Source organism: Coenobita brevimanus, chromosome 91 (assembly GCF_032717465.1).
Source record: "Coenobita brevimanus isolate Jiangsu-jjx chromosome 91, ASM3271746v2, whole genome shotgun sequence".
NCBI lineage: Eukaryota > Metazoa > Arthropoda > Malacostraca > Decapoda > Coenobitidae > Coenobita > Coenobita brevimanus.
This window is the reverse complement of record NC_137044.1, coordinates 28462979-28478427: the sequence shown is the minus strand read 5'-3', so window position 1 is coordinate 28478427 and position 15449 is coordinate 28462979. Positions and strand designations below refer to the sequence as shown.

Sequence of the window (15449 nt, the reverse complement as noted above, 5' to 3'; positions counted from 1 at the left end):
ATATGAGTTGAGGAGCATGTGGAGGTACATGGAGAGACTGACAAATGAGGAAGTGAAGGAGTGTTGTGGTCTGGACGAGGATGACAGAAAACGTTAGGAGGAATACAATGAGTGGTTCGGCCATGTGGAGAGGAAGGAGCGCGAGACACTGACAAGGAGAGTGTATACGAGTGAAGCGGAGAAAGGGAAGAGGTATGGGAAGACCAAAGAAGAGGTGGAGGGATGGAGTGGAGAGGTATATGAGAGACGGGGCGTTAGTTGGCAGGGAGGGCAACGAAAGGGCAGGGGACAGGGAGACGTGAAGGCGATTTGTTTGCGGCCACCCCCTAACAGGATAAAGACGTCTGGATATATATAAATAGTGACAGATGAAAGATTTACTGATCGAATTATATAGTCTGGAGGGATTTCACTGAACCTCGTTCCGAGACATACACAAAGTTTTATTGCATTTTTTAATACATTGGACCTACTAATGAAAATAAATAACTGCACCCAGTTGGCACCCTTGACCATTTTGTTACATGGGCCGAAATTCAAAATGGCAGCCCCCCAAAATGAAAAATTACAATATTTGATTACTATTGTCACACAACTAAAATGTTCATCTCCCTTATATCAGAATGTTTGACCAATTACGCCCTTCAAAAGTGGTCAAAATGCTTTACATCAAAAATATATGTTGCTTATAAATATAAAAACCTAATAAGCTCAGCACATTTACAATTGATATATTACACGTCTGTCATTTCCATGTCCATACTTTCCTCCATACTTTCCTCTTCTTCAACTGACACTCTTGATTTACTTTGAGGATTGTGGCAGTCAGTTCCATGGCACGCACAAAACAGCAAGAATGTTGTGCTGCAGCACAACTGCAACTCGCAGTTGAACATGGGGTGCGGGACTGACACCCACACTTGGTTAGTTTTAGGATATCAAGTGGTGCAGGAGAAACATCAGGTGGCAAGCCAAATGGAACCTTCATGTTTGAATCAGGATCCTTGGTCCACCCATAATGAAGAGGGTTCATTTCTGGTGGCTCTGGGTCAAGGGAACTTCTCCAAATTGCTGCCTGTAAATGGCTCTGCAAACATGTTCTTCAAATGCTTCTGTTGTTGGTGGCAAAGTTTTTAGCTCTGGTGCTGTGGTGAGCCGAAGATTGCCCATCTTTGATTGCCACACAGTATATCTTAAAGATGTCATGTTGTTTTAAATTGGAAAGCCATAACATGCTGCAATGAATTTTGTGGCTTCAGCAGTAACATCAGTCAGCTCTTCTTGTTGCCATCCTAATCTAGTAAGTGTCTTCCCACTCTTTATTGCCTTTAACATTGCACCTTTACCAATAGCACATAAATATGAAACACTGTCACATCCTGTAAGAACATGGGCAGGTAACAGACTGTTGAGAACATCTTGATTTTGCTCAACTCTTGCTTTGATGTCTGCACTTGATCGTGAAGGGCTTGTTCCAGCCAATACCATACTGCAGGCAAGATTTTCTTGCTTATAGAAGTGGCATAACAGGACAAATATGTCTGTGTCATCAGCAACAATTCTAATGCTGTACCTTCCTGACCTTGCCAAATGGACAGCTTGCTGCACCACAATAACATCAGCTTCCTCATGTGTAGTGCGCAAGTCAGGCCTGCTTCTTCTGATTCCATTACAAAGCTCTGTTGGTAATGGTTCCGTACCTGTAATGACAAGGTGTTTGTCACTGAGTGGCAGTAGGTCGGTGTGCTCACACAGATACTCACAAATAAGATTAATCACCTGGGATTTATTGTGTGTAACAGATAAGCAGACCTTCTGTGGTAGCAGAGGTGTTGCCAATGACAGTCTGTGGCATCTACTTGCTTCCTTCCCAGCTCTAGCTGTTCGTGTTGCCTTTTTTATGCTTCCACTGTGATATCTGTCAAAGACCAGATGTGTGTTTGCTGCTAAAAGACAATGACATGTGTACTGCATAAACTTAAATATATAATCTTCTATGACGCCTTTGTCTGGCCATTTGACAACCCGGAGAACTGCACACCCATCAAGTATTCTAACATCAGCTGGGACTGTTCTGCGATCAGATACTTCCACTTGGATTTTGGCTTTCAGGGTGGCTTTAGAAGGTGACAGCCTCATATCACCTGTCTTTTCCTGGAATATTGAGGGTGGAAATGCAGCCAACTCATATAAGAGAACATCTCTCATGTTGATGTTCCTAGAGGTTTGAAGACAAAGCACTCTTGAATAGATCAATGTGGTATTATATACAGATATAGTGTCCACTTTAATTTTTTTCTTGAAGTACTGGTCAGACCAGATGCCATTCCAGATGCCTGGTTGATGTCGCAATACATGACCTCCGTCCATGAAGTCTTGAAGCACTTCATCAGGCAGTTTGCTCATAGAATGGAAGTAATACAAGGCATACCTTGCATAATTGGCATGACCACTAGCAAAGAAATAAGGAAGCATCTCTTTGATGACAAGCAAATGGAGTGGCCAATCACCTTCTCGTTCAGCACGAACAAACTGCATGATGATAGCAATTTATTGACATTCAAAATTTCTTCTCTCGGAACCTGAAAATGATCATAAAAACTTAAAAATCGTCAAAATAAAATGTTACAATGTGTAGTTTACAGGTGATCATTTTGTTTAGTGCATGTTCTGATGGGAAAAGTTAATATTATTATTGTATGAAGAAAATTAAAAACTGAAAAAGATAGCTAATCATGTTTTTTTAGCATCATCATTCATGCAGGCGGCCATATTGGATTTGTGCCTCCATTTTGAAATGCTCAAGTGTGCCGGCTGGGTGCACTGTTTTATTTTGATGGTTACATCCCAAAGTATCAGGAAATGCAATAAACTTTGTATAAGTCTCGGAACGAGGTTCACCCAAAAATGGCCATTCTGCCACCAGACTATGTGGAATACATTTAGAGCCCTAGCACTGCCTTTGGGAGTGGAGCCATATAACCGCTATTTTCTTCAACTTGGCATAAAACTGCCATCTCTCCATCTTGACTATTCAGCAGCAAGAAGAGATTATTGCTAGAATTTGGTGCTAGTCACGAAAAAGTGCAAAGGAAAAGATGAGGAGCCGTGGCCTCGTCTTTTTCTGCCACTAAGTCAGCCATTTTCACCATTGGGAAGGCCGAACCAAACTTAATAAATTAATTATCGTCCAAGCCGGGATACGATTCTGAGCCAGGGGTGAAATTTTCGACGATACTTACGATCGATTCTTTGTCGTTACTTGGGTTTGTTTTTACAGGAAGAACGAGAGACACAGGGTTGGGTTTGGGGAGGGGGGACTGGTAGTATGGTGTTTTGATCGAGGTCGTACTGTATATTATTATGAAGTGAGTATGTTTTTGTTTTTTTTATTGCTGGTGTTAGAACATCTGGGGATGGGATAATGTTATACAAGATTTGATAATGTTTGTATTGTGATTGTTTTACGTGCCAAGGTTTGTTGTGTGTCATAAACTCAGATTCTACGTACCTGAACAGGCTAACGCATAGAACTGTGTGCCCCTCATACGAAGGTAGTCTCTCACTGGGAGGGCGTTAGTATCAGATGGTAAGTGAGCTGAGCCAGTGGTGATGCATAAGGCGTTGTTCTGTACGATTTGCAAAGGTGTTATGGATGTTAGATTAGATGGGAGCCTATGCTGGGGAGGTGGTGGGGAGAAGTATAGATCATCACTGATATAAATATTGTCTTTTGGAGTATGGAGAATGTTTCTTTTTGTGGTCCAAAGTCTGATCGTGTAGTTGGCCTGAGTGCATTGAGTCTGGGGGTGCACCGCCTCTTGTCTAGTACATTGTCCTTGAAGGTGAGTCCGATGTTATGTCTCTCTAAGAATGTTAGTGTATGGTGTGTGGCACACGTACATTGTTAAATAATGTGATGTTGGGGGGAGTACCTGTGTTCATGCTTACAGCTGGTGGCGAGTGTGCTGGTGGATTTGGCTGGGATGATTTTCAACCTATTGTCCTTAACCCAAGTCTGCAGTGTGTTGAGGTAGTCCTGTTGCAGTGTACAATGTTATGGGGGTGTATATTACGGTGCACTCTTAACCCTTAATTAAGCACCAAAAGGAATAAGATAAAGTTTAAGAAAACTAACTTAACTTTACTGTACACTATAACATACACAACCAAAGAAGAAACCAGGGTTCGTTTTACAAAAGGGAGGATTCACATAGGCCTCAGGATGCAAAATATGAAACAAGTTATTTCTTACCTGACCAGAATACACTCAGTGGAAGCTAAGTGTATTCTGGTTAGGTGGATGGAAAGCTGATGACAGGGAGTGCTGGAGCTCCCGTTTCATCAGCCCTCAGGACTAGTTCCTGACCATCCCCCTTTGCTGAACTTTTTCAGTGTCTCAGTTACACAGAGAGTAGGCCAGCATGCTCTCCAGTACAAATTTCTCTATCTATCTTCACCAAACTACATGCACAGTACACACTACACTTCCTATTCAAAATTTACCAAAATGGCGTCAATTCACCCAGCCTCGGAGTCCCCAGGGGGGGGGACCATAAATGCCCCCGCCATCTGCCCCTCTCCCGGTGACGACTCGAGGTGCCTGGAACCACTGTCTGACTCTCTTCTTCTTCATTTCTGCAACATTCGCGGCCTTTCATCTAACTTTCGCTCTGTTGAGCACCACCTCTCCTCCTCTAAACCTCACCTTCTTTTTCTAACGGAGACTCAGCTGTCTGAGGCAACTGACAGCAAACCCTTTTCTGTATCCTCCTACTTTCTCTATACTCATTTCAAAGCCAAAGGTGGCTGTTGTGTATACATACGCAACGACTTATCTTGCTCTCGTGTTCCTGAACTTGATTCTTCTGAATTCTCCACTCTCTGGCTTCGGCTTTCCTGTCATTCTCTGACTAAATATATCTGTGCTGTTTACTTATCCCCTAATTCTACTGACTATCAAAAATTCTTCGACTATCTTACTTCTACGATGGAACACATTCTGTCCATTTCTCCTTTCTCTGAAATCTCCATTCTTGGAGATTTCAATGTTCACCACCACCTTTGGCTCTCCTCTCCTTTCACGGATCCACCTGGTGAACAAGCCTACATCTTTTCTATCCTTAATGACCTAGAGCAGCTTGTACAGCACCCTACCCGTATCCCTGACCGCCTTGGAGAGAGCTCCAACATACTTGACCTCTTCCTCACAACTAATCCTTCTGCTTACTCTGTTAATCTTTTCTCTCCGTTGGGCTCTTCCGATCACAACCTTATTACCATAACCTGTCCTATCGCTCCAGTACGGCCTGCGGACCCTCCAGGGAAACGTCGTCTCTGGCATTTTGGAGCTGCGGACTGGGAGGCCCTCAGGCAGTACTTCTTTGATTTTCCCTGGAATGATTATTGCTTCCATGGCCGTGAGCCATCTGAGTGTGCCTTGCGCATTACGGAGGTTATTCTCTCGGGCATGGAAGCATACATTCCTTTCTCATATCCTTTGACTAACGCAAGAAAGCCTTGGTTTAATCACGCTTGTTCTAATGCTGTCCGCAACAAGGAGAAGGCCTACAAAAGGTACCGGAGCCAACCCACCCCTGAATCACATAATCTTTACGTTTCTGCCCGGAATCGTGCTAAGTCTGTTCTTCGCTCTACTAAAAATAATTTCATCCATACTAAATGCTCTCAACTCTCCAACTCAAATTCTTCCCGCTCCTTCTGGCACCTTGCCAAAAATCTTTCTAACAACTTTACCTCATCATCCTTCCCTCCTCTTTTCTACTCTGATGGTTCTGTAGCTATTTCTTCTACTGATAAAGCAGATCTCTTCGCACAGACTTTCTCCTCCAATTCCACCTTAGACGATTCCGGTGCTGTTCCTCCATCACTTCCCCCCTCTGACTTCCTCATGGCTGACATTAAAATTTCTTCAGTTGATGTATTTTCTGCCATTACTGGCCTCAGTACTAACAAGGCATATGGGCCTGATGGGGTCCCTCCTGTTGTTCTCAAAAACTGTGCTTCTGTGCTTACACCTTGCCTAGGCAAACTATTTCGCTTTTGTCTGTCAACTTGTACCTTTCCTTCTTGCTGGAAGTTTGCTCTCATTCAGCCAGTCCCAAAGAAGGGTGACCACTCCCAACCCTCCAACTATCGTCCAATTGCTTTAACGTCCTGTATTTCAAAAGTTTTTGAGTCAATTCTTAATAAAAAAATTTTAAGGCATCTTTCCTATCACAACCTTCTTTCCGATCGTCAGTATGGGTTCTGTCAGGGACGCTCCACCAGCGATCTTCTCACCTACCTTTCAGACTCCTGGTCATCCTCCTTTCAGGACTTTGGCGAAAGCTTTGCCATTGCACTTGACATCTCAAAGGCTTTCGATCGAGTCTGGCACAAATCTTTAATTTCCAAACTGCCCTCCTACGGTTTCTATCCTTCTATCTGTACCTTCATCGCTAGCTTCCTTTCTGGTCGTTCTATAGCTGCTGTCGTAGACGGCCATCGTTCTTCTCCTAGATCTATCAACAGTGGTGTTCCTCAGGGCTCTGTCCTATCACCAACTCTCTTCCTTTTATTCATCAATGATCTTCTAAGCTGTACATCTAACCCTATCCACTCATACGCTGATGACTCCACCCTTCACCTTTCCATTCGGTTCCCGCAACGCCCATCTCAACAGTTACTTCAAGAAACAAGGGATGAGGCTATGGCACACCTAATGTCTGACTTGGCTCATATCTCTGACTGGGGTAAAAATAATATGGTTGTCTTTAATGCTTCTAAGACTCAGTTCTTACACCTATCAACCCGACAAAATCTTCCACAGGTATACCCACTAATGTTTAATAATATTCAGATTAATCCTGCATCATCCTTGAACATGCTTGGGGTTTCATTTACTCGGGACTTATCTTGGAAAGATCATATTACATCTCTTGTAAAATCTGCTTCCAAGAGATTGGGTGTGCTAAGCCGACTCCGCTCTTTCTTTACCCCTGCACAATTGTTGACTCTATACAGGGGTTTTATCCACCCCTGTGTGGAGTACAGCTCTCATGTGTGGGGAGGCTCCCCACATACAGCTCTTCTCAATAGGGTGGAGTCAAAGGCTTTTCGTCTCATTAACTCTCCTCCTCTTACTGACTCCCTTCAACCTCTGTCTCTTCGCCGCACTGTTGCATCTTTATCTCTTTTCTAACGCTACTTTAATGGTCACTGCTCCTCTGAACTGTCTGCTTGCATTCCTCCACCTCTACGGTGGGTGCGTAGCACCCGTCTGGCAGCAAACTCTCATCCCTTTTCTGTCCAACTCTCTAATGCAAGAGTTAACCGTTACTCCTAGTCTTTCATTCATGCAACAGGTCAGCTCTGGAACTGTCTCCCTCTGTCTGTATTTCCTCCTGCCTATGATCTCCAGTCTTTCAAACGCAGTGTGTCCAGGCATCTCAAAATGATCGGATCTTGAATTTGGCTCTCTATTGTATTTTGTTTTTCTCTTGGAGGGAACTGTTACTGCGGGCTCATTGCCTTTGGTTCCTTCTTCCTCGCATAAAAAAAAAAAAAAAAGTACTCACAAAGCTCGAGGAAACATGGAGACTTCGAAGGTTAAATCCAGATATAAATCACACACACTAGTGTAAATGGAGGAGTGAACCAAAAATGGGAAATTGTACACAAACAGTTTGTTTTGTAATCAAAGTCACGTATTGAGTAGTGTTGGGGAAATGTGCAACACAATGTGACAAAAGTGTAACGTGACAGTAAATGTGTACAAATGACAAAATGTGTACAGGGATGTGTGTACAAAATGAGATAAAAATCTGTCTCTTCACACTTTCCTGGAGCTTATAAAGGTTACTTACTCCGCCTTTCTCAGCTAATTAACCACTAGGCTGTCTTAAAAATAATCTCTGTCCATACAGAAACAGTAGAGGCACCTGCTACCAATGAGGGCCTCATACTTCAGACAGAACCAATTGCGTGCCATCAAGAACGTGACGAAAGCGCCATTTAGGCTTCTAATTGGCAAACATCCCTACTTTGCTCCTCCCACATTATGTCACACCCACAGTTCAAGGACAAGAGGAACTTTCTGCATAAATTGTGAGAAAAACATCTGGTGTCTTATCAGTTAAGAAGGCAAAAGTGACCGCTTGGTTTTACCCTTACAGGCAGCGAAACTGATAAGTGAAAAGATTTAATGTTTTCTTAACGGCTCGCTTCTCTCTCCTTGCTTTTCTCTCCTTTCATTATCATCCTGTTTCTATTTCACCTATTCGCTAATGGGGTACCTACGCCAGTGACACCTCCCTTCCTGAGAGAAGAAATTTCCCAACGGGAAATTTCTGGATACTGTACAATCAAGTTTTGGACAGGTAATCTGCTAAAACATTACTATCACCTTTTACATGTCTTACATCAAGGGAGTATGCTTGCAAAAATAGGGCCCAGCGGGTCAATCTAAGATTTTTGTCCTTAAATCGGGACAGAAATTTCAGAAGATGGTGATCAGTGTACACTACAACATCATCTGACCCATCAGGTCTTGGAACCACTGTGACCGGGGAGCACCACTGACTTTGACAGGACTCGATTAACCCCTGCTGCAACATGTAGTTCAGCTCCTCTCGAATGATGGTCTGCTTCTGAGGACTAGCCTGGTAGGGGTACTGCTTTATAGGGCTGGCATCTTCAATGTCCACATCGTGCTGTGCCACTTCCGTCCGTCCTGGGGTGTCCCGGAAGACATCAGGGAACTTCCTGAGGAGGGCAACAAGCTCAGCACACCGCTCTGCAGTCAAGCAGGAGAGTTTATCAGTCAGTGTACTCCAAGCTTCCTGGTTTTCTCTCCAACTGGTCATCTGGCCCAAAGTCAAAAGGCAGCCCTCGTCCTCCGCCAACTCAACAGCCGACACCACGCATCCAGCACTAGGGGGTTCTGCAAACTTGACAGCCGACACCAAGCATGCAGCACCAGGGGGGTCCACGTCTCGCCTGTGGTACTCCTTCAACATATTTATATGGCACAATCTTCGTTCCTTCCTCCGGTCTGGGGTTAAAATGACATAATTTACTTCACCTACCCTCTTTTCCACTAGATAAGGGCCCACAAAACTTGCCTGCAGAGGCTGACCATGAATGGGAAGCAAGACAAGAACTTGATCACCTTGGTGAAACACTCTGTGCCTAACTTTCTTAGAGCGTTCATACCACCTCTTCATCTTCTCCTGAGAGCACTCCCAGTGTGCCCTGGCTACTTCCATACTATAGGCCAGTCTTTCTTTAAATTTTGACACATAGTCTAGCAAGTTAATTTGGTCATCATCCTTGACCCATTATTCTTTAAGGAGTTTAAGAGGACCTCTTACTTCATGGCCAAAGATTAACTGAAATGGTGAGTAGCCCAAGGACTCGCTCGGCGCCTCTCTGGTTGCAAAAAGTAGGAAAGGCAAACACTTGTCCCATTCCTTTTCATCAACACATAGTTTTCTGAGCATACTCTTCAAAGTTTGGTGATACCTCTCTAATGCACCTTGACTCTGAGGATGATATGCTGAGGAAGTGATCTGTGAGAGTTCTAACTCCTTAAGGGTTTGTCTGAACAGTTTGGAATTAAAATTACTGCCTTGGTCCAACTGCACTTCTTTAGGGAGACCAAAACGGGTAAAGAAGGTTAGCATCTCCTTTACAACCAATTTAGCTGAAATATTCTCAAGGGAATGGCTTCAGGATATCTAGTGGCCATGTCTAACATTGTGAGGATGTACTGGTGGCCTGAAGAGGTCTTAGGCAAAGGGCCAACAATGTCCACAAGGACTCTAGTGAATGGGGCCTCAAACACAAGTAGAGGAATCAAAGGAGCCGCAGGGATGGGCTTATTGCCCTTACCGACTAGCTGACAGGTGTGACATGACCTACAGAACCGGGAGACATCTCGACGGATTCCAGGCCAGTAAAAATGCTGCCAGACGAGGGAGAGAGTCTTCCTCACCCCTAAGTGACCTGCTAAAGAAGAGTCATGAGCAATGGACATAATTTTTTGCCTATAGGGTCTTGGAACCACCACCTGATGTACAGTCTCCCACTCGTTATCATGAGCAACACTAGGAGGTCTCCATCTTCTCATTAACATGTTATTTGGTCTTAAATAATAACACTCTGTCAGTTCAGACTCACATTCATTTTCCCTAACTGCTGAGTCATTTAAAGTGGCAATTTCTGGATCAGATCTTTGCATATCAGCTAACTTTCCACTTGCATCAGTCTGAGGAGAATCATCAACCTCTGAGTCATTTAACTGGGCAAAAAAGGTATCACCAAGCCCAATATCATCATCGGCATTGCCAGTGCCATTACGATCAACATTCTCATGGCTGGCTTTTGCCGTCATAGCTCTAGTTACAGCACATGCGGGAAACAATTTAGGACATGTATCTTCCAACTCTTTAGTCCTATCCTCACTCAGGGGAGTTTTTGACACCCAGGGAACAGCACTCACCTGTCCTCCCGCCAGGTCATTACTCAAAAGGAAAGTGACCCCTTGTACAGGAAGCTGGTCAACAACACCCACACGCACTGAACCAGTAATTAACCCTGACTGGAGCTTCACCTCAACTAGGGGGACAGATACAAACTCAGCTATACCCTGCAACAAGACACATTCATTAGGGTCAGCTACATCAACAATCCCCTTCAACATTAGTGACTGTGAAGCTCCTGTGTCTCTAAGTATAGCGACTTCCTTACCACCTTTTCCATCAACTGAAACTAACCCCTTAGAAACAAAGTCAGCAAATAAATGACCTGGGAAGGAGTCACTTTGAGTACTGCTTGGGGGAGGACACTCTGATGGAGTCTTATCACCACTCTCACCTGAACCTGACGGCTGCACTGCCCCAGTCTTACTAGTGTCTAACAATGGCTCTACAGGAGTCTGTCCATCCACCACTGACAGTTCCACTCTGGCCTTATCAACAATATGCACCTGCTGGGGTTGTGTCTGACTACCGCTAACAGTATCTGTGGGTGGCTGCTCTCTGTTGGTGTCAAAAGATCCCCATGAGTTTATCAAAGTAACTGGTTTTATAGAGGTATTTTTCCCTCGTTTCTTCCAGCACCAATCCTCCAAGTGCCCCGTTTTCTGGCAATACTGGCAAAACCTGACACTTTTTCTTGACCCTCTGGCAACACTGTCCTCACTTACTTTCGTAGAACTAACATGCTCTGGGGTTGCAGTGTTCCCACTAGTGTCACTTGACATTAACTTGCCTTTACCAGAAGAAGAGTTCACAAAAAATGGTTGGTTCACTCTCCTACCCTTAACAAATAACTGAGGCTTACGTTCATGCTTATGGATTATACTATAGTTATCTGTTACAACAGTAGCCTTAGCTAGGGTATCTAAATCTTTCTCCACTAGGTATGTAGCCACATCCCTATCTATCTTACCAGTGAAGTTCTCCAAGATCATTAATTCTTTAAGTTTACAGAAATCATCAACTTTCTTAGAATGCAACCATTGATCAAACAAGTCTGTGAGTAATCTAGCATATTCCACATGAGTCTGATCTTTCTGTTTAAAGGTGGATCTAAATTTAAGCCTATATGCCTCTGGCACGAGTTCATATGCTTTGAGAATGGCATCTTTTAAATAATCATAGTTGGCACTTTGATCAACAGATAGAGAAATATAAGCCTCTTGAGCCTTTCCTTTCAAAACACTTTGCAGCAGTATTGTCCAAGAGTCTTTTGGCCACGAGAGACGACCTGCTACCTTTTCAAACATATGGAAATACTTGGTGACATCTTGCTCATTAAAGGGAGGTACTAGCTTAATGTTCCTAGCAACATCAAAAGATTCCTTGGCAGATGAACTACCAGCTCTAGGTAAGGTATCAGGGTGCTTCAGTCTGAATTCGTGATCCATTTCCTTTTGTCTCATTTGAGCCTGTAATTCTATTTCCCTCATTTTGGCTTGCACTTCAAGTTCCCTCAACTTAATTCTGGCTAACTCAAGTTGCACTTTGTCACCAGTATCATGAGCAGAAAAATCACTAGGGCCAGGTATCTCCGATGCCAAAGGCTCAGGGTCAACACCTTGTGCAGTATCAAATGGCTCAGAACTAGCTACATAAGACTCACTTTGCTCAAACACGGTGTCCAATATTAAATCAAGTAACTTAGTCTTAGTGACTGAGGCAGGAAATCTCAACTGTAAGGCCTGGGCAAGCAATATGAGCTCGTGTTTTGTGAGTGTTTTCACTCTGGTTGGGGAAGGCTTAGAATCCAAAAATGCTTTCACATCGCTCTCACTCATTAGGGCCATGATTACTGATTACAGTTAAGTAGGTAAGAGTAAGCACTGTGTATATGGCCAAGGTTGCCAATATTATGTCACAGAGCTATCCTGGTAAGAGGTCGCCAAATTGTTATGGGGGCGTATATTACGGTGCACTTTTAACCCTTAATTAAGCACCAAAAGGGATAAGATAAAGTTTAAGAAATCTAACTTAACTTTACTGTACACTATAACATACACAACCAAAGAAGAAACCAGGGTTCGTTTTACAAAAGGGAGGATTCACATAGGCCTCAGGATACAAAATATAAAACAAGTTATTTCTTACCTAACCAGAATACACTCAGTGGAAGCTAAGTACTCACAAAGCTCGAGGAAACGTGGAGACTTCGAAGGTTAAATCCAGACATAAATCACACACACTAGTGTAAATGGAGGAGTGAACCAAAAATGGGAAATCGTACACAAACAGTGTGTTTTGTAATCAAAGTCACGTATTGAGTAGTGTTGGGGAAATGTGCAACACAATGTGACAAAAGTGTAACGTGACAGTAAATGTGTACAAATGACAAAATGTGTACAGGGGTGTGTGTACAAAATGAGATAAAAATCTGTCTCTTCACACTTTCCTGGAGCTTATAAAGGTTACTTACTCCGCCTTTCTCAGCTAATTAACCACTAGGCTGTCTTAAAAATAATCTCTGTCCATACAGAAACAATAGAGCCACCTGCTACCAATGAGGGCCTCATACACTTCAGACAGAACCAATTGCGTGCAATCAAGAACGTGACGAAAGCGCCATTTAGGCTTCTAATTGGCAAACATCCCTACTTTGCTCCTCCCACATTATGTCACACCCACAGTTCAAGGACAAGAGGAACTTTCTGCGTAAATTGTGAGAAAAACATCTGGTGTCTTATCAGTTAAGAAGGCAAAAGTGACCGCTTGGTTTTACCCTTACAGGCAGCGAAACTGATAAGTGAAAAGATTTAATGTTTTCTTAACGGCTCGCTTCTCTCTCCTTTCATTATCATCCTGTTTCTATTTCACCCATTCGCTACTGGGGTAACTACGCCAGTGACAACAGGCTGTGTGTGCAGTGCGTTGAGGTAGTCCTGTTGCAGTGTACAGGCTGTGTGTGCAGTGCGTTGAGGTAGTCCTGTTGCAGTGGACAGGCTGTGTCTGCAGTGTGTTGAGGTAGTCCAGTTGCAGTGTACAGGCTGTGTCTGCAGTGTGTTGAGGTAGTCCTGTTGCAGTGTACAGGCTGTGTCTGCAGTGTGTTGAGGTAGTCCTGTTGCAGTGTACAGGCTGTGTCTGCAGGGTGGTTTGTGCTTGTTGTGGTGATGTCATCTGCATATGAGACAATATATGTTGGTGGTTGGGGTGGGGGATATTATATATGTATAGGTTGGAGAGTGTGCGTGGGAGATCTGAACGCTGTGGAACTCTGGGGGGGAAATTTCGTGTTGGTGATGGGTTGGCCGAAAATGTAACATGTGCTTGTCTACCAGGCAAGTAAAAGGCAAGCCAGCGCTTGGTGTTCTCCATATTTGTGTTGTGTATTTAGGTGATTAGTTTGTGTTGGGGGACGGCATCAAAGGCTTTACTAATTTTGTTGTTGTGAGTAGTGTGCGCTGTGTGGGTAGAATGATAAGGTGTAACGTGCAATATTAGTAGCTAAAGAAAACTTGTTACTAGACATTACCACACAACGAATAATAAAAAAAAAGAAAATGACTATTTTAATAAACATAATTCTACTGATATAATCCAAAAAGTGAAACTCATGAGAGACTTACAATCTAATAAGTGGTGTGTTAGTTAGTTTATTGATTCTCCCTTCCTATAGACGGGTCCAGGCCTTATTAGCCAGGGTAAGTGGTGTTCGTTCGTTCGTTCATTCAAAGATTCCCTGCACCTACAGCGCAGGCCGAGCTATACAATAGCCACGTCAGTGGTGCATGCGCTGGTTAAAAAAACAGTAAGTGGGGAGGACAGGACCTGGGGATTGCCCAGCACACACGTCCTGATTCCTGACTGGGTTTGTGGTGTGTGTGGTAAGTGGTGTGAGAAGGTCTAAGAAGAAAACAGAAATATTTCAAGAATAATTGGCAAATCGACCGTTTTCTGAAAGTGTATGCAAATATTTAAAGAAGGCATAAAAGATTTTGTAAACCATGGATTGGCCTGATGTAGTAATATTTAATACATAATAAAAGACCGGAGTACAGGGCAGTTGTACAGTATATATTGTGCTACTTTTTGTTATTACATATGTACTGCTGAGCTGTGAAGGCGAGTTTAAGGACTGGATTACGAGTAGAAGTGATTTTGAGAATGTTGCAGTATCTCTTGCCTAGCGATTTATTTTTCACACTGCACCTCATTATCCTTTTGTTATTGATGCAACTATATCAGCACTAAACGTCTATAAATAACATACAAGAGACTTAAATGTATTCTGCCAAATAAATCGCTAAGAAAGAAGTGCAAGGAAGCCTGCTCTAGCACCAAAATATTAGGTATAGTAGTAAAGTGGTTAATCAAGGCTATATCTAACCCCCCCAGTTTAAAAAGTCTCATTTTTCATTCATTCATTGCCAGACGCCATGTATCCCAAACGGGGTGGCCAAGGGCTTAGAGTTAATTGTTTTACAGGGAGGGGCACTAATCCTCCACCAACCCCACTTGACACGTAGGGATGCCAACAGCATCTGGTGTTCCCAGGCGGTCACCCATCCAAGTACTAACCAGACCCAACGTTGCTTAACTTCGCTGATCGGACGGGAAGCGGTGTACTCAACGTGGTATGGCCGTTGGCAAAAAAAAAAAAAAGTCTCATTTATGGTTAATATAATCGTCTGGAGATGGACGAAATTATATATAAAGTACGTCACTGGATTATATGTATTTTTTAAAAGAAAATGGTATTAAGTGTTTCTAACAGAAAACCAAATATTTTAAGGGTGCTAAGGCTGCAGTGCGTGCGGATAGTGAACTGAGTGATTTTTTCTATTTGAAGGTTGGATTGAACAAGGATGTGTCATGTCTCCATGGTTGTTCAGTCTGTATATGGATGGGGTTATAAAAGAGATAGAAGGTAGGGCAGTGGATGTTGGAGCGGCCCTAGCGAGAGAGGGTAGT

At 43.3% G+C, this 15449-nt stretch overlaps 1 non-coding gene across 1 annotated transcript; it reads right to left on the bottom strand.

Annotated features, from left to right (window-relative positions):
- Positions 1 to 15007: 15007 nt before the first annotated feature.
- On the bottom strand, positions 15008 to 15126 carry LOC145412012 (5S ribosomal RNA). The gene has a single exon (XR_013899522.1). It is a non-coding gene; the product is annotated as a 5S ribosomal RNA (ribosomal RNA).
- Positions 15127 to 15449: the final 323 nt, after the last annotated feature.